General features: G+C 36.4%; 1 long non-coding RNA gene across 1 annotated transcript; it reads left to right on the top strand.

Moving 5' to 3' along the window:
* The first annotated feature begins 7475 nt into the window (after positions 1 to 7475).
* Positions 7476 to 13556, top strand: LOC135329718 (uncharacterized). The gene is made up of 3 exons (XR_010391316.1): positions 7476 to 7563; positions 12137 to 12253; positions 13478 to 13556. It is a non-coding gene; the product is annotated as an uncharacterized LOC135329718 (long non-coding RNA).
* The last annotated feature ends 6024 nt before the right edge of the window (positions 13557 to 19580 follow it).

The raw sequence follows: 19580 nt of genomic DNA on the forward strand, positions 1-19580 counted from the left end.
TGCTATGGCTTGGTCATTCAGCAGGGAGACTGTTATCATTTACACTCATTTTATGTTCTGTGGAGAGTAATTCAGCTTTGGTAAAATCAGTGAAACTCTCATCCACTCCGGTTGGCCCAGTTCTTGCCATTCAGCATTGTTATGCTAGCTCAGCACTGTGAGTTTTACAGTTGCAAAACAGAAGCGTTGTATCACAAGGAAACACCAGAACATGTGGGATTTCCCAAGCAGCACCCGGCTAGGTGAGTGGTAGTATTCCAGGTTTGCCTAAATGCAGCCTTCAAGGCCATATGTTTGATTTTTCAGCAACTGAGGAGCAGCACATGCCCATCATTCCCAGCCCGGATGCTCTGGCCATGCAGCCTACTCAGTGGCTGAACCTTTGGCTCAGAAAGCTGTCGTGTCGCAGCTGGGCACCTGGCGGCTTCGTCATCCAAATTTACCTTTCTCCCAGCCCAGAGCCCTGCCACACGCTGCCTTTTGCAGAGCAGCCAGGGAGGCAGAGCTAGTCAAAGGACGACAGGTAGGATGTACCATGGAGAACCAAAGCTATTGCAAAGGCATGGAATTTGCAATGTCCTATCAATAACATGGAGTGACTTTTACTCCCTTTTAATTGAGCACAACTGGTGTATGTTACCACCTTTATTTAACTCCTGCAACAGGTAGGACAGGAAGAAGACGGCAAGTCTGAAGAGTTACAACTGTCTAGCTATCCTCACTTTCTGACCTGGTTCCTTTCCAGCTCTAAATTGTCTTTACATAGCTGTGTCTGAAAGAGCAATTGCAGGAATGGTCTCAGCTACACTGGGAAGCCAGGTAGGCTACAGCTAGCTCCTGGAGAGAAAAGGTAAAATATTGATGTAATACTTGTCTAGAACTTAAAATGAAGCCTATCAAGGAACTTGTTTTTTTCTGGCTACACTGGGCTAAGAGTGTCAGCACAGAACTGATGAAAAAGACTTGTTTTTTCAATTAAAATGACAAAAAGAAAACCCTCATAAAATGATGGTAGGGAAAAAGATAGAACAGTGAATCATTGCTGTTATTATTATAATGATTTTGACCCTTGTGTAACAGAAGAGCCCAAAATGACCATGTATAAAAGAAATCCCTAGATTTTTAAGAGTCTTTTTTTGTTTGTTTTATAACTTTGGACACATTGATTGTGATTTGCAGTAATGCTCAGGTCCTATAATTCCAGATGAAGGAAGCCATAGCTGTGGTTTCTTACCCTCACTAAAATGGAGACCCAAACCTGAAACAATCAAAGTCAAGACTGGTACATTGCATTGTGTTGGTAACTGTTTCTAACTCTGGTTTCCTCCACACCATGTTTTCCTGTTTTCTCCCCATACAGAGGAAAGTTAAGTTCTTTTGAATAAGAGAATCACTTAAAAATAAATAATCGGTTTTACTTTTATGGAACTATAGTTAAATGCTTCTCCTCATAAAAAATTCCAAAATACTGATTATTTGCTCCTCTTATGAACTGTAAGAAATGCAAATCTATTAGTCTCATAAAGTTTTTAACAGAATGAATATGAAAACTTTTGACATGACAGTGAAAACTGAATTGATGTTCTACCTTGAGTACTTGCCTCAGGAGTGCTTGAATATAGCTATAATATGCAATTCTTATGTTGTAATACACAGATATTTTATACAGTGAAATGCGACATATTAGGCACTAGTCCTGCAACACCTAGAAACATTAAATATAAATACTTAGTTTTCCTCTTATGTCCCACAAAACAGTTTGTGGTAGGATGGGAAACGCTCGCACACCCACAGTGGGCAAGCTTTGATTCTTATTTTGTGAACATCTTCACAATATTTGATATTTTTCAGATAAATTTTCCTATAGAGCCACTCATGCGAGCAACTGCTCCCCAGCATCGAAAGAAGATTTCTCATTTAGTTATTTATTAAGAGTTATGATTTTAAAAGAAAATTCTCATCAGCTAAGATATTTTCAGGAACTGAGACTATCATTGGTATTTTTTGTCATGTTATTTAATTGATATCTTTGGACTAGACTGAAGAGTTTTACTAACTTCTGGAGCACTTGTGCGAGCAGACCCATTGAGTAAAACAACACTGTTTGGGAGAATAAATGCTGACAGAAATGTGTAAAAGTGTTCCAGAATCTTCACATTTGTTCAGTCTGAAGCCAAAACAAAATCAAAAGCCACCATAGTGAGAAACTTAGTCTCCAAGCTTTGGAAGTCAGTTAAGAGGTTTGATTTTGCAAAGAAAGAATGGTTTTTTTTGTTCTTTGTTAAAGCTTTATGTGACATGCAGTACATGCACATTCTGGCAGTATTTTTCCGTCCACCTTTTCAAGATGTGGCGATCTGGATTCTTTGGAATCTGACAAGAATCTGGTCATTTCTATTGGGAATTTTGATGCTATTACACTGTAGCAGAAGTTACCAACTGGGATACACTATTCATAGTTTCTTTCCTGTGCCATTATATAATGAATGCATATCTACCACTGCTCAGGGATATTGCATGTTAGATAAGTGTTAAGTCAAGTGTATTTTTGTTTTTTTATATAAGATGATAAGAACATACTCACTGATTCTTCTGAAGTGCAATTGCAAGAATCTTGCATTGAAATAAGTTAGGGAAAAACTCTTATTCTATATATAGAATATGTTGTTTAGTATGTGGAACATGTATATTTGTTACTGCTTAAGGTAAAATAATTCATCAGCTCTGATGTACCTAATCTTCACTCCTCTGATCTATTTAGTGGGTTGACATGATGGGCCTAGCTAGCTATATGGGTCCCTTAGGATCCTCAGATGGAACAGAGATTTTTTATGTTGCTCTAATTTACTCTTAGAGATATTTTGGCCTCCTGCCAGTCTAGATAGAAAGAACAGAGAGGTGATCATCTCTTTCCTTGTTTTCCCAGTATTGTTTGACCCCAGCTGCACAGAATTCATGTTTGGGACAGCCTTTTTTCCTCCCATGAAAGATGCTATAACGGATAGTCATTCTAACTAGGAGCTAGCTGCAGAGAGTGAAAAACCTAGAGAATTAACAGGATCAAGTCTCCCACAGAAAAGCCAAACTTACATAGAGATCGGGTTATGGATGTGAGAGATGCTGGACAGGTATCAGCTCCCTTAGTTGCTCCGGTGTTCTGGAGGTATATTAGTACTGAAATTCTGAGCATTGTCACAGTGTTGTCAGATGTCTCCCCTTGTCCTGTGAGGACAGTCTTATTCTATGAGGCCAGCATCAGGAGGGGCCCTGGTAGTACACTTCTTGAAATGGTTGAAGTGAGATAGGAACCTGAAACCTGCTGGTAGAGAGTATCTAACCTTCCTGAAAAGGTCTCATTAATGCAGATTATAATCCAGTGGAAACAATCCAGTGGAGAATTTGTCAGGAAAAACCCTCAAGAAGATTCCAGCCCCTTGCTTGAGGAGAGTGTATAGAGCATGAACAAGCAAACAAGAATTTCATGAAATAAGATGTTGCTATGTCTAGATAAGCAGGTGGCTTAGTGCAGGTGTGTACAATGACACAATGCGTTCTGGGGACCAAACACCTGCGTTGCACCAACATCGACAGCCGGATGCATCTCAGGACTAGTGGCCTCTAGCTCTAGTCTCGCCCCATGGGCTGCCTGCCATGTGACAGCCGGAGCACCTTTGATAAAACTCTTGAGGCACATATCTGGTTTAGTTTAATCCCAAAGGAAACCAGTTCTCATGCGCAGAGACTGCTCTGCTGTGTGTACTGAAGTGCGGTGAGAGGGGAGAATCGGGCAATTCATTTCAGAAGTGCACTCCTGATTCAAACTAAAACTCTATTGTAGACACAGACTGTGATAGTTCCCGGTTTCTATTGACTTTATATTGTATAATATTTTCTGTACTTCAAAAGATTTCTCGTAATTCAATGGGATTGCTCAGTAAAATACCTTACATGTATGGCTTGCTTCCCTTGCAGGATGCAAACTTTTTGATTCAAGAGCTCTAAAATGGTTTTTTTTATTCCTTCTGTATAGCTACTTAAGCATGCCAGGTATGCCGTATTATTTCTAGATGTAAACTGCTGTTTTTAGGAACAAAGAATAGAGATTCTGAAGAAACTCATACAAGTGATGTTAATGGTGGCAGAAAACAAACTGAATTTAAGTGCCTAGGGAGGTGTCATGGCCAAACAAGCTGCTGTGATTATTGTACAGACAAAAAGGAAGTGTAAAGAAGGAAAATCGAGGTTATATTATCAGTTTGGCAGCAGTGTTACTGCTACTAACATAGTCCCATTCAGTTATCTGCAGTTCAAGAAGGATGATGATAAACTGGAGAAACTACAGAGAAGAGTACTGATAATGATTAAAGGATTGGAAAATGGCTTATTTAACTTATCAATGAAGTAACTTTTCAGTCTAGAAGAACTGATGTGTGCAAAAAGAGCTAATAGAGGACTCTTCACTCTGTCACACAAATGTAGGGAGTATGTACAGCTGGAAGTTAAAGACAATGTAGGCATAAATGTAAGTTTTTAGCAGCAGAGAAAATTAACCAATGAACCAACTGGTGTGGATGTTCTCTAACTGTAGTCTTAAGTCAAGCATAGGTCCTGAATTTCAAAAGAGACTAATGTAACAAAGTCCTATGGCTCATTTTATGATCTTACATGCTCAGACTAAACTATCACAATGGTGCTTTCTAGCCTTGAAGTCTACAGATCCAGACTTCTCAGAACTGATATTTTTGAGATTTCAAAATGTCTGTCTGGCTATCTGATTAAATATCAATGTATTTAATACAAATTTCCATTTAAATTTGATAACCTGAAAACACAGAAGTTTTACTTTGCAGTCTAAATTTGCATACACCATATTTTTATGGGTGCATGCAAAATGGCTGTTTTTTCTGTTTTTAATGGAAGTAGCTTTGTATAAAATAGTTTTTCCCTGTAGTTTTGTTTTCTTCATATTACAAAGCTTTTCGCAGGGAGTTTATCCGAGAAAGAAGAGACAAAGAAAAATATAATGATCCAAAACCTCTCTAGCAGTAAACCAAACTACTACAAGGCTAATGAGTCAGACCTGCTTTTCAGTCTTACTTTTCATATGGTTGTAGTTCACTTCATATGCTTTATGGCCTCTGTTCACTGGCTCCGGTGCTCTACAAGGATACAAATAAAGATACATTATAGAGAGAAGAAAGTCAGCTCATTTTTATGATTAACTTTGAAATATAGCACTACTAAACACATGACATACAGTACTACAGTATTCAAAATGCAATATTAGCAAATATTTAAAAATTCAAAATATACTTCCACACTTCGGCCAACAATTTCAAAACCTGGGTATTTAAATAAAGACCTTCAGGTACCAAATCTATTTTTAGTCTCTGTCTTGTTCCCCTTGAAATCAACGGTGTTTTTGCCATGACCTCAATGGGAGTAGAATAAGGCTCTCTCTTCATTTTCGATACTTTACAACCACTGGGAAAGTAGTGGATATAATAGAACCTCTTTAAGTAATCTTTTTTGTACTATTGCCGTTCCTAAATAACACAGTGGGTTATTTGAAAGATGGAGCAGTGATGAAGAAACAGCTTCAATAAATCAGTTTGAATCTCCATTACAACAAAAATGATTCCTTAATTCTTTAGTGTCCTTATTTTTAAAATCAAGTATTCCTATTTTATCTGTCAATGCTAGTAAGTGAGAGGGAAGTTCTCTTTCTTGCTCACTCTTTTCTCTTTCTCTCCCCCTCCCTCTTACTCTCCCTCTCCCTCTATTTCTCCCTCTCCCTTTTCTCATGTGAAAATGGGGATTGTTTTGACTGAAGTCACAATGTGAAAACTCAATGCCTGGTAGCATATACTTGCTGCACACCCATATCGCACATGGATGCCACACTTCCTCCTTTTTACTGAATTCTCTAGTGCTGATTTTTTCTCACCAATTCCATCATTTGCTTTAATGTTGATACTAGAAACATAAGTTAGGAAAGATAATAGGAATGAGGTAGTTCCTGTATGCCCCTTAGCCATCCTCCTTGAATATCTCTCTAATGTGTCCAAGTTTAAGTATGCAGTTTGAGACTTCTAAAATCAGACTTGACAGCTTTGGCTTCAAACTATAGCTTCCTCTGTGTTATGTCATGGCAAATCTGTGACTGGCAATATTTTTACAAGCTGCAGTTGCTTATGATTCCTCTATGCATTTGGCAGTGTGTATATGTTACTGTATTTTTTTTCTTTTTTCATGATAAAGAGGAGAAATATGAAGATAGCATATTATTAAGATAATTACATTATTTTGCATTTTCTGTACCAAGTTCTTTAGTTCTTCTATTTTCAAGACTATTAAACATTTCATTTAAATTAAATCCAAATTTTGTAATAAAGGATACAAATCTGTGAAAGAGTCAACCTGAAATATTTTGAGCCACTTCCATAGGATTCTTCTTTTTAAAGTTATTGCTATACTTAGCCTTAGAATAGAACTAGCTGTTTAGCCCTAAGCTTTTTTTCATTTTTTTTTAAGGACAATAGCGATCTCATTCTGGCTTAGATAAATTGCATCTCTAACTCTGTCAACCATGAAAGATTGAAAAAAGCATAACCAAGATATGTGAGGTAAGCACAGAGTTTTCATAAATGTACAAGTGGAACTGAAAGTAAACTTGAATATATAGTGTTTAAATTTACTATTTTTAAGTAAAACCTTGAATTCAAAATAACCATATAATATCAAAAATTAAATGTTTTTGAAAGAAAGATTAGATGAAGAATCAACTTTTTTTTGTACATGGTCTATTGTAACTCCAATTTCAGTGTTTTCCATTTCTATATGCCAACAAATATAGTTTGATCCCTCTGTGATAAGAATAGAGGCAGTGTCTTTATATGCTTATTGTGATGTATTTTGTATGTTTATTCACTTGTTTTCCTTTTAGACTTTGAAGGAGCCTAATACTGAAATTACCTTGAGGTGAAAATATTGAAAACAAAATGCAATATATGTGCCAAGAATTGTTGTAACAAATTGATACTGTCAGGTTAAAAACATATCAGATAAAGTGGCATTGCTACTCTAATTTCAGTACTATAGTGTTCACAAAACCAGCTTCAAAATTAGAGTAAGGCAGTGTTATCATTCAAGCTGATTGTTCTGCAACTTTCAAGATAGAGCGGAGATCCCCTTTTTTTAAGTCTTATGGACTCATCTGCAAATCATAGTCCAAGATGAACTTGGACTTAATTGGGAGTAAAAGCAGCTGCAAGGTTCACGGATATCATACAATTTCAATTATAGTCTACATTTCCAGTCATTAATGTTTATTTTTACTGTTGTATCAGTAATGAGTAGCCAGGCTAGAAAGATTTACTTGCCAACTAGGATCACGTGAACGTTTGCAGCTGGAATTTGGTCACTAAATAGAGTATAGTTACTTTTTATCTCTTTCTTTTGTGCAGTGCCATGAAATTCTAAACAGCTTGCCTCCCATAAGGGTGAGCTTCAATGGAAGCTTCTTGATTGCTTGCAAAGACACAGACTGTCTGAATCTTTCTGGTAAGGGATAAATTAAGTTTGCTTGATATTTTCTTTTACTAAATCTAAAAAATTCCTGTAAAATAAAACAGCAAAGCATTTATCAGATTTGTGAACCAAAACAAAGTCATGAAATTACTTATTTTTCAATATACTTTGAGGGTTCACAACCATAAATGAATATTTATATATATGTATTTTCACACATCAGCAAACACAGACATAATATACAAACATGCATCATTTAAGAACACATACCCTGAAACTAATCCATAGCCTTTAGCTTCATGAACAGTCCAATGAAATCAATGGGATCAATGTGCCAACAGTCCTTTGCTACATCCTAATAGCTTAAAAAGAAATGCTTTGTTGTTCCAGTTGCACTGCAAGATTTCTATTGTTTACTTATTTACTAAGACCCATATTTCCATCCATCCATCCATTTATACACATGTACTCTGCACACCTCAGTAGTAATCAAAGCTTGAAGCTTGGAATTAAGCTATATTCAGTCCCACATCTACCAAAACCAAGGAACAGAGCAATAACCATTTCCTTACACTTTTCCTTATGTTCATTTTGAGAGTAGCAAATCAATTTTATGTTGAGTTTTCTTTTTTCTCAGAAAATGCTGTAGTGAAAGGAATTGTAGAGGTGCAATTTCCCCTTTTATTTCTTAAGTTAAAACAAAATCACATAGTCACCAGCTTACTTTACTTAAAAAACCTTGATATGTAGCTATATGCTCCATTCAGAATTTTAGTATTCCTGATCATATCATTTTGTTGTCAAACCCAGAGAAGACATCCTATGAGTTTGTGCACGTGTGTTTGCGCACACATGCATTTGCCTAAAAGGAAGGAGTGTTTCCAAAAAGATCCTCCTATGAAGGCCCAGATAACGGAGTGGACCCTCCAGTTTGGTAGATCTGCAGGAATGAATAAGAAAGGGCAGGTTTCACGAAGGCCGGGGTTGCATATACCTGTCTCACGCAGCATAAGGTCCTATGAAGATACTTGCACTAATGTGTACTTCCAAATGGCAGTTTGCAAACCTGAGTTCATGCAATAACACAGCATCCCTCTGAGATGAAGTACTATCCTACTCACCACTCAAAGGTAAGCTGAAGCCAAGATAAACAAAGTGCTTGCCTGTACTAGAATGGTTACCATTTTAGTTTTATTATTAAAAGTAATTTTAAGTGAAACCACTCCATTTGTGTATAAGCAGTTGCAGCAGTATACCTTCCCTTCAACAAGAAAGCAAAATAAACTATTTGGATAAGGCACAAGAATTTGTGCTCATTTAAAAAAAAAAAGATTAAAAAAATCACATTTCTAACCAATGTACTTAGATCAACGTGTCTTTTCTAATTTGGATCAATCTAAAGTAACTACTTAGTGGCAATTAAAAAAACCAGATACTCAGATTGGAAAATATCCCACTCCCTTTTCCTCTGCATCACAAACATTTCAGAAGTGAGAATGCGCAGAATTAATTTAAAATACCAAAGTCCCATTAAAGCCAATGGAGTTCTTTCCATTTATAGTAGCCGAGAGGGTTGTCCCTAATTTCTTTCTGCAGAAGAATGTGCAAAGAAGATTTCAGATATTTACTATGAGGTGGTGGACATGTTGCAAGCTTAACATACTGCAAAGAGATGTTCCTAAAGTATGGAAGAATGACTAAGAAAGAAAAAGGCATCTTGTAGGTAATATCTAATTTCCTTTTTTCCCCCTCTAAATTGAAATCTATAGTTTTGGTAGTGAGCACAAGTATCTGATTGGCATGATTGTCTTATTCCTAAAATGGATTGGTAGTACTTGAGGAATACTGTCAATAAAAAATGGAATCACTTAAAAATGCATATAGGTATTTCTAAAATTAGCACCCCTTTAAAGAGTCTATCTACATGACTGATCAATGGATACACCCATGAGTGGGAGACACTGTGGTTAATAAAATAAATAAATGAGAAAGAAAATATTTGAGGAATTCTTTTTCTTCTATACTTTGTTTGAAAAAAGAGTTTGAAAAAAAAATTTTTTTAATCCCAAATTCAAAAAGACCTCACTTACCTTACACCAGCTGCCATTCTACTGTTACCATTGTAAATGAGTGAGTGCTTAAAAAAGGAGAACAAAGCATAGTGGGCTCCAAATTCTCAGTGCAGACATTCCCCCAGTTTCTGAAAGTTTTAGGATGGAGTTCTGGCTTCATTAAAATCCGTGGTGAAATTACTGTAGATCTCATAACAATGCACATTTAATCCTAATGTTTATTTTTACTTATTTATTTGTTAATAATAAAAGCTGGCACATTAGAGAATGTATGAGATTTCATTCTACCAAAGAAATCAATTAAACAAAGAAAATAATAGATTAATGAATGAGCTTACTGAAGTAAAACTAGAGTTGCATGAAAATACATCATATAAAATTAACATTTTTTTTCTTAAAAAGTTCTCTCACAAAGTTGCCATTAAAGTAAAATGTGACATTTGAGCAAACTTTATCAATGAGCTATTTAAAACTATTTTCCTACTTACATTTTCATTTACATTTTAGGATTAACAATTTTTGGTTCTCTAGTTAGGAATCTGTAAGCTCAGTGGGGCCAAAAATTATTTCCTTTGTGATAAGGAAGTATGGTTGCTGAGTAATACATATTGTATTTATAAGATAATTCATAATCGGTGGTGCTTCTCACCCTCAAAAGCTGAATGTTTTCCATATTAACAATGCATTCATCCTCCACATCCCCTGCGAGATAGGGTAAGGGAAGAGAAAGTGGCAAAGGCATCAAGTAATAGTTCCCAAAATTTTGATCGTGGTTGCAGCAATATGATCATGCTTAGAAAATTCTGATCATGAATCACACACAATTAAAGTCTAAGTTTAAAACATGATACATGCAATGTGAATCTACAGGCACTTGGGAGATGGTTATAGAAACCATGGGTTCAGCTCCCTTGTGTGAATAAGCTCTTTCACCCCTCAGAGAAAACAATCTAGATTTTCATGAGACCTTTTGTGCGCGGTGTGGGTAAAGAAACTGTGCTGGTACAGGAGGATGTAAAAGGGGGGCCATGGTGGACCAGCCATTGGGCCAGGCCACCTCTCTGGGGGACCAGGGCAGGTGGGGGGTGGGCAGCAGACATCCTGCCAACCTGACTTTTCTGTGATTCTGCCATTCTAACTTCATACGCTAATTCTTCTGCTGGAGAGAGGGAATTGGGGCAAGAACAGCACCTCCGTTAAAACCGGGATATCCTCAGAAGCCTCATTTCTAAGATTCTTATGTGATGCTAAAGTATTTGTTTTACTTCACCCTAAGAGTCTACTAAAAGGCAAAACCATCCTACATAGCCATAGAGAAAAGCAGGAATTCAACATGTCCAACAACAATAAAAAAGGAGAATATTTGTTTAGAAACTTGAGTATTGTTTTAATGGCCTAATATTAATTAGCCAGGTTTGAAAATCATGGTCAAATTATTCATAGAGCTGAAAGGCACTGCGTACAAAAATACAGTTGTGTTTATATTACAAATTTTACATAAACAAAAAAAGATCTTGAAATTTTTTGCTTTCAATTTTTCTTTGCTTGTTTTTTCTCATTCTTGCATTGTGAAACTGGGATTGGGAATGGCCACCTCTGTCTTGCAGTGCTGACTCCTTGCTCTCTAGGCTTTATAGACTTCTACCTGTTGATAATTTGCTTTGTGTAAGACAGATCAAGACTAGGCTCAATAGTTCTACTTGCAGTCCGCCCCTTTTTATGCTAAAATCTAGTGCAGAATCATTAAGAGGTGGGTTTCCGCTGAAATATTTGGGTCTAGCATAGTGGCAGCTGGCTGTCTGAATTATTTGATTAAACTTTTAAGCACCCCTTTTCAGCCCGTGCTTGCATGTGTGCAAACTACAACAGCTCAGATGTACAAGTGGTTTAGAGACAGCTATGATGACTGTCAGTAAGACTCTAATTTCCCTCCTCAGTTGCTGCTCTGTGCAACCCTTTACGCATTTATCTTTTCATATAAATTCTACTTCCTTTAAGTGCTGATATATAAATTCTACTTCCTTTAAGTGCTGATTTATATTAAAAATCAGTCTAAAAATATAGCCATGAATTTATACATGCTGATGTATACCTTTCAAATTAAATGAATAGGTAAAAAAAAAAAAAAAGAAAGAAAAGGAAGCTGATCTCATAGCCTGCTCATTACTTAACCATATTCTGAAGAAACAAGTGTGGAAAATATATGTATTTTTCTTCTGGAACTTTTCACTGAGTTTTCTGTACTGGCCTTTAACGAAAATTTATCAGGCATGATACAATCTGTTGTCTACTTATCACTTGCTATCTACTTTATCCATCTTCCAGCCTGTTTTTTTCTTCTTGTCTCTCTCTACTACTATTAACATACTATATTCTGCTCCCGTGTTTTTCCTAACGTGTCTTGATGTTCGCATATTTATACCCAAAATTGTAACAGCATGTCCCCCATTACAGGTAAAGTGCAATACTATATTGTCCCCAGTGCTGAAAACACTTAGCTTTATTTTACTTACATTATTTTGTAATTGTTACAGTCAATAATGCTGCCCTACTCCAGAGCGCCAGGATGCCAACAGCCTGCCTGGTGCTCTTTGGCTCCAAGGGAAGCATACAGGATGCACCCGTGTCAAGCACTCTGGGATTTAGTTGTGGTGAGTAGCTGGCACTGGTCTTCTCACTTCTGGATAAAATATTTGACCACTGAAATCAGTGGGCATTACTCCTTTGACTTTGATAAGAGTCAGTCTGTATCTGCATAAGCTTTGAGGAAAATATAACTTAGCTCCCAAAAGTTGTTTCTTACTTCTGGGAAGTTTCTTACTCCAACTGGTTGTTAAGCAAATATTGTCCTGGATTGTAAATTTAGTTTTCAATCTCAGGTAAAAATATTCCTGACAAGAACTACATCTCTGAGGTTTCTGACTTGGGAAAGAGGGAAACGTGCAATATAGTGGGTCATAATAAAATATAGCTTCTATTCCCTGTGTTTTGTATCCCTTTAGTCATTCCTAAGGGTACAGTTATAGATTCAATCACTCCTTGTCCTTCCTATCACTATCATAACCCCTTCCTGCCTTAATTTGCTCATGGTGCAAATCAGCTCCAGTTTTCTTACACACACAAACATATGGATTCAAGATGTGGGTTGGTCTTGCAGAAGGAGATGGCATCTTTTACTTTCCCTGAAACTGAATAGGCAATTGTCACAATCCAAGCTATTGTGCTAAATTAAAGACAAAAAAAAAAAAAAAAGAAGGTTATAAAATGAGAGACTATGTATGGGTGGCAAAACTGGGCACTATGTAAATGTTGTGCAGAGCAAGAATACGCTTATAAAATAGGCAATCGAGAATTAGAGGAAACTATTTCAGTTTACATTCAGGTATATTATGGGACTGTTTATAGGGCCCAAAAGAACTTTTTGGGCATTAACACATGTAGTATGAAACACAGAGGTGGTAGAATCTATATAAAGGTGAATAGACATGTAAAACCGGAATAACTTGTTAGCATTTACATTGTTGCTGCCTGCAGGCTATGGCAACTATTTCACTCACCTTTTAGAAATTCGTTCAGTGTTTTTCTGTGGGGTGGATTAAAAGACAGCTTTTTTTTAAGGTCAGGAAACAATGTCAATGATAAATCAAGCTAATCTTGTACAATTCTTTCAGTATAATGAGTGACACATGTGAGAACCCGATAGAAAAAGGTACTGTTATTAATAATGGACTATGAAAGAAGGTGGGGAAGGCTGGGTTTATGTTCTTGTTCCTCCTTTTTAATTACAAAGATCAGATGATGTCTCTGGAAAGTAAAAGAGGGAAGTTTCCCATTTGTGTCATGTTAGAAATTTATCTCTTATCACCCTTTTCTAGGTGACTCCTTGGAGTCTCTAGACTTCTAGACAGAAGAAGAAGAGAGGGAATTCTGACATCAGAAAAGTCTATGCAAATGAAGAGGGAAGGTGAGTTTTATTCACACTGTTTGGTTTTGATTTTAACTCAAGTACTGAAAAACACTCAGGAGAAAATTTATCTCACTCTCTTTCTTCAGGGCAGAAAAAGTTCAAAGTGAACATGTGAGGTCTCCAGTGACTCCTTCAGCAAAGTTATGAGGGAATTAGCCTTCCTGTAGCTTAAAGGTGAAAAAAAAGAAGAAAATCCCTTTCTCTCCCACATTTTATCATGCATTTAACCTTCTTTATAAATTATTGAGAAACACGGCAATTAATAGTTTATCTTTTAAAACATTCTTACCTAGATTTTTGAACAAATGGAGAAATGGATGGGGCATTCCTCCATCTTTTTATTACCTTTTTCCCACACTGGGGAGTGCTTTATACTTCGGTGAGCCATAACAAATGGTTCCATTTGCTATGGGATTTGCTCTCAGCTGGGACAGAGACTGTGGTGTGTCTTTACTATCAAAAAGATGTGTGTTTTAAAGCAAGGAAATCAATATGCATTACTATCCTGCTCTGAAATCCCAGTGGAGTCAAGCACCATTTTTTACTACATGGTACCTCAGTGAGGCCAGCACTAAACTTTCCAAGGTAGCCATACTCAAGTGCGTTAGGGTAAATCAATAGAGATTTGTTTTCTTGAGGGTTTACTGAAAAAAACCCACCCTATTTTTTAGTTATCTTATAACAGAAAAAAATGTATTTCCAGGGGAGTGGCAGAATTTAAGGTAGGCCAAAAAGAGAAGGAAAAGAAACTCTTTTTCTGTTTACTCATTCTGTACCCACTGCAGCTTGGCTCTCCTGATGTGCCCATTGAAAAGCATCTAAAGAAAATGGGGTTTGTTTCTAAATGGAGGTGTGTGGGAGACTCACATTCACACCTTGCCTGTAAGAAACTAGTCTCTCCATCCCTTTTCACAGCTGACTAAACAAACAGCACTGGCTTAACAAAAAACCACAAACAGCAGAACTGATTATAGCCCACACTGAAGAAGGAGCTTGATTCAACAAGGTTAATGAAGGTCAAACGAAACATGGTTCATATTTCCATTGCCCACCAAAAAACTTGCATTACATTACATTACATTTCATTACACTACATTTCTAGAATTTCAGTCCAAAGCCTGGATTCTCCACCTACTTCATTACCCCTGGAGTGGACTTTAGTATCTTTGAGGTATATACCAGTACCACCTCTACTACACGAGCGGTCAGTGTAAAAGGCATCAGTATCTCTGTTATTAGAGCCATATTAACCACAACATGAAAGCTTCCTTTATTTAACAGGACAGGTGTGTACTTTACAAGATCACTTCACAGTTGCCCTTGATAGACTACAAGATAGTAGCTTAGGTCACCTAATTTGGGCTCCAAGTTAGAGGTAAAGGATAGCGTAAATTTCTAATTTTCCTTTAATGCTTTAACCCTATTTGTACCACCACATTGTTTCCCAATTAATCTACAAAGTTTGATTGCTTGTAAGGAGACCTGGACAGGAAAAGTTCTTGACATACAAGACTTTGAGTGGAATACTATTATTATTAAGACCTTTCTTATACTTCGAAGATTAATACATTAGGCCAAGAAGAAGCCAGTGCTCAGGTACTTCAGCTGAGTTTCTTTCTGTAAAGTTGACAGACCTTTTGACTATTTTAGTGACAGTATAATTCCATTCACTTAATATTATAGGAAAAACTATTTAAATTCACCATTTAAATTCTGTTTCTCGGATTGGCCTGACAGCTCTTGGAAATCACAGCAATACACCTGAAAGTAGCTAAAGGGTGGATGTCTGCATGTTACAATTCAGTGTGCTGTGGAATCACTCACAGGGCTAAAACCAGTAACTAGTTCACATGGATTCTCTCTACTATGACTACTTCCAGCAGTCAAATTGTCCTTGATAACTCTGTATAAAACTGCAATGTTCAGGGTAGATACATCCATATATTTTCTTGGCAGGCACTTTGTATGCAATTGTCCATTCTAATCAGAATGGAAGTTTAACTTTAGGCTAAAATGTAGGGAAAGTTTGAGCAAAAAGGTTAAAAAAGCCTCTATCATGACCGTTGTAAATATTCTAAAAATATTTAGTGAAGTTCCTCTGTTTTGGCCTAAAATCATCATAGACTAAATGCCTCAGAAAAAGTCCAAGGATGACCACAATGAAGATTTATTTTTTATGAAAAAACTGATATAAACCCCAGGAATTCCAGCGTGCATTTAGAAGCTGGTGTTTCAGAAGTATTTGCCAAGGAGTAGAGGAAGGGAAGAGAAAGAGGCCAGAGAAAACGAAATGTAAGGAGAAGGTTAAGCTAGCTTTGAAGTCAGGATAGTTTAAGATGCATGAACATGCAGGAGTCAGGTTTGTAGCCAGGATATGAATGACTTAAAAATTAAGACAAAGTGCAGAGTGTAAGAGCTTTCTCCAAAAGTGAACAGACAAAAAAAAAAAAAAAAAAAAAAAAAAAAACCCAAAAGCCCAAGGAAGATAAGTGGGATGTGTCATAAGTAATAATTATGAAATTACATACAAACAATAAAAAACAATAATTATGAAAAGATTTAAAGACTATTAATTGGCAGAATATTTTAGGACAACTTTGATTTGCACACATCCTTTAAGCGGATGTAGGCATTCCCTGCTTCGGCTGCAGTTTACTCAGATGTATAAGGGAAACAGGAAAAGATACTCTTATGAAGTTAAATGCAGTCTTTTGTAAACTGTGAATATAGGTATGCATAAACCATGGGCTCTGATGGAAAATGGGTAGGAAATGGTATAAATTGGCATAATATATTTGGTGGGGATACAGCCATTCACCTTAGGTGAGTATTTGGTTCTTTTTTTGCTCGTGTTGTGCCAAGTCTTTCACACTGTCAAGGTGATTTTATTAATATACTTCTAGTTATTTATTGAACCATACCTGGCAGGACTTAAGTACCTCTTCAGAGATGCTTAAAGTCCTGAGCTGACACTGGAAACAATATATCTCGAGGGCTTTCAGAATTGGCCAGAGCATGTTTTGCACCTTAGAAGACCAGCCCCTTTGGGTTTATCTTCAATAAAGTTGATATTTTATGTTTTGTTTGATAATTATGCATGCAATGACCTTGATGCATTAAAGTGCAAGATTACAAATGAGAAATATTACTGAGAGTACTAGAAAACATATGTGTAACAAAAGGCCAAATACTTAGACTTTAGGGCAATGTAAGTCCATTTGGACAAGGACAACTTCTTTCTTTCTTTTTCTTTTCTTTTTTCTTTCTTTCTTTTTTTTTTTTTTTTTTTTTTTGATTAACATCTAGCATGGTTAGGTCTGGGTTTGTGGCTGGTGGTCTATCAGTTTCTATGATTCAGACATATAATATAATACAATGATGTGTGTGCAGGTATAAAACTTCTAGCCACGTCTTAAGCCAGTAGCTAACTTCAAGAATAAAAACAAATCCTAGTAAGTTAAAGGAACTAGCTATTTGTTTTTCAGTACTGCCAAAATAGAACTATTGAGGAAAGAGACATTGAGAACCCTCTGAACTCATTTATTCTCAGATTGTTTCCATTAGACAGGGCACATATTGTGTCCTGTATATCAAGAAATGAAGGTGGGGAAATCTCGATCTGTTGTTGATCCAGGACACTACTCCTGGACGTCCCTGGCACTGAGTAAGGAAGAAAGCCAGAACAAGGTAATATCAATCTTCATCAATCCCCAGCTATGCAACATTTATAGGAAAGCCAGGAAATTCTTTCCCAGAACACAGGGTTTTATCTGATATTGCAATACTAACTTAGAACCACATGACAATTTAATTAAAAACCTTGTACTACCTGGAATTAATATGGGAAGGATTAAAACTTGGGTCACTTATAGATCCAAAATTGAAGTATTAATCAGAACATATAAAAAAGCTTGGCTTTTTAAAGTGGATTCACCAGGGAGTGGCTCCATCTGATGAAAGATCATTCTAGACAGTGACATAGCATCTGCGCTAATAATATCTGAAGATGATAGAGAAATTGGTAGGATAGTAAATAAGGAAAAAAGTTACCTGTGCTGTGCAAGCTGAATGGCTTAATTAGGTTGTCATGATGAGCATAATGTATTTGATACAACTAAAGAGAAAATAAAATTCCAAGTTCTGCCTTTAGAATGGGAGACTGTCTTGGCAAGCAGTCACTCTGGGAAGTGTTTGGTAATCCCTGGTAATCGTCTCAAGGTGAACACTCAAAGGAACTCCATGGCCAAGAGAGCTAGTATCCCGAAGGCATCTGTGGATACCTTGTGTCCTGGAAGTATAAAACAGGGTACCAAGCAGAGAAGTGACTGTGCCTAAACATATAACACTGCATCTGGAATGTTATGTCCAAGAGGTATAGTTGCACTTCAGGATGAAATTCAAAATGAGAAAAAGATAAAATGAAGGGAATAAAATGATGTTAAAGGTACAAGACAAGTCTCATTATATACAAGGAATTTAACTTACAGGTTGGAAGAGAAGATCACTATGGATAGACATTTACACACTGAACATCTGTTTGGCAGTGTAGGCTTTCTGACCTTCCCACTAAGGCGTAATAAAATCTAATCACTGGGAATTGGAGTTTGAAAAACAGAACTTCAAAATAAGATATAATTAAAATGATAAACTCCTGGAATCATCTTTTAGTGGATGTTCCATTCTGCCATCATGGTTTTGTGTCTCAAGAAATCACAGGGAATGTACGTCCAGCCATAATTGCACATTTGGAAGAAAATCTGCATGTTCTGATTAAATAAAGAAAAAGAAGCCAACAAAACTAGCTAATAAGTATCTCTGTATTAACTGAACAGTCCTTATCTACTTGTTGATTTTATGTTGATGATCATGCCAAGCAGTTCATGGAAAAGAATGTAAAATGGCAAGAATCAAAGCATTATTCTTCACATGATTAAAAAAAAGACTAAAAATAAAAGAAGCCCACAATATTATTCTACTGGAAATCCATTACTGGTCCATACTCAAATATTCATTTAATGAAATACCTAATTATGCTAAATATTTGGATATATTTTGGCTTTCTTTGTGTTAAAGCATATTTGACATCTCAAATGAATGTATCAATTGTTTACTCCAGAATGCCAGGCTTATGTGCTAAGATTTCTGATGGAGGGTTGTTTATCGAGCAAACCACAATCAGTCAAATCTGTGCTTTAAATAGGACTGTGAAATGATTTGACCATAAGATATGGCATGTAAAGACCTATCTTGCTGTCTGGTACTATCACGGCAGAAAGATGAAATTCCCATGGTAAACTGCTCCAGCAAATAAATTCCTAGCAAAACTCAGTGTTGGAGAGCTAGAGCTATAAAAATTTAGTATAAAAATAAGAGGTACAATTTTTATTGTGAGGTTAATTCATCACGAGAACAACTTACTAAAGTGCAATGGAGTCTTCAGAACTTGAAATTTCTGGTCAGGGTGTACAGTTTTCTCTAAGCTACATTCTAGTTTAGCCAAGAATTATGAGCTTATGGTAAGAAACTATGGAGAGAGTCTGATTTCTCTATAGTCTCTATGATCAACTCTATGATCTTTTGGCCTTAAAAATGTCTGAAGTGATTAAGGATGTATGACTTGGGAACAATACTGGGCTTATTGATAATCATTACATTGTGATGTGGAGAAGCCAAACCAAAACTTTAAATGTTCCAGCTTAGGTCCTTTTCAAGAGGAAATTCTGTATTATCTTCATCAAAGGCATCCATCAACATGGAAAAAATTTATTGGTGATACTCTGGCTCTGAGAGTGAGGGAAGACTAGATGGTCCCCTGCAACCAACAAACATTTCTAAGATTCTATGATTTTGAGTGCTCAGTATCACTTAAAAATATATATATGTCCTTAGGCCAATGGCTACATTTGTGTACAGTCATTGAAGTGTTTTTTTGTTGCTTATAATTTCTGTGGGCAGAAGTTAGTCTTATATAATCAGTACTTTACACCACATTTGCAAGTAAGATAATTCAG

Source organism: Dromaius novaehollandiae, chromosome 1 (genome assembly GCF_036370855.1).
Source record: "Dromaius novaehollandiae isolate bDroNov1 chromosome 1, bDroNov1.hap1, whole genome shotgun sequence".
Taxonomy (NCBI): domain Eukaryota; kingdom Metazoa; phylum Chordata; class Aves; order Casuariiformes; family Dromaiidae; genus Dromaius; species Dromaius novaehollandiae.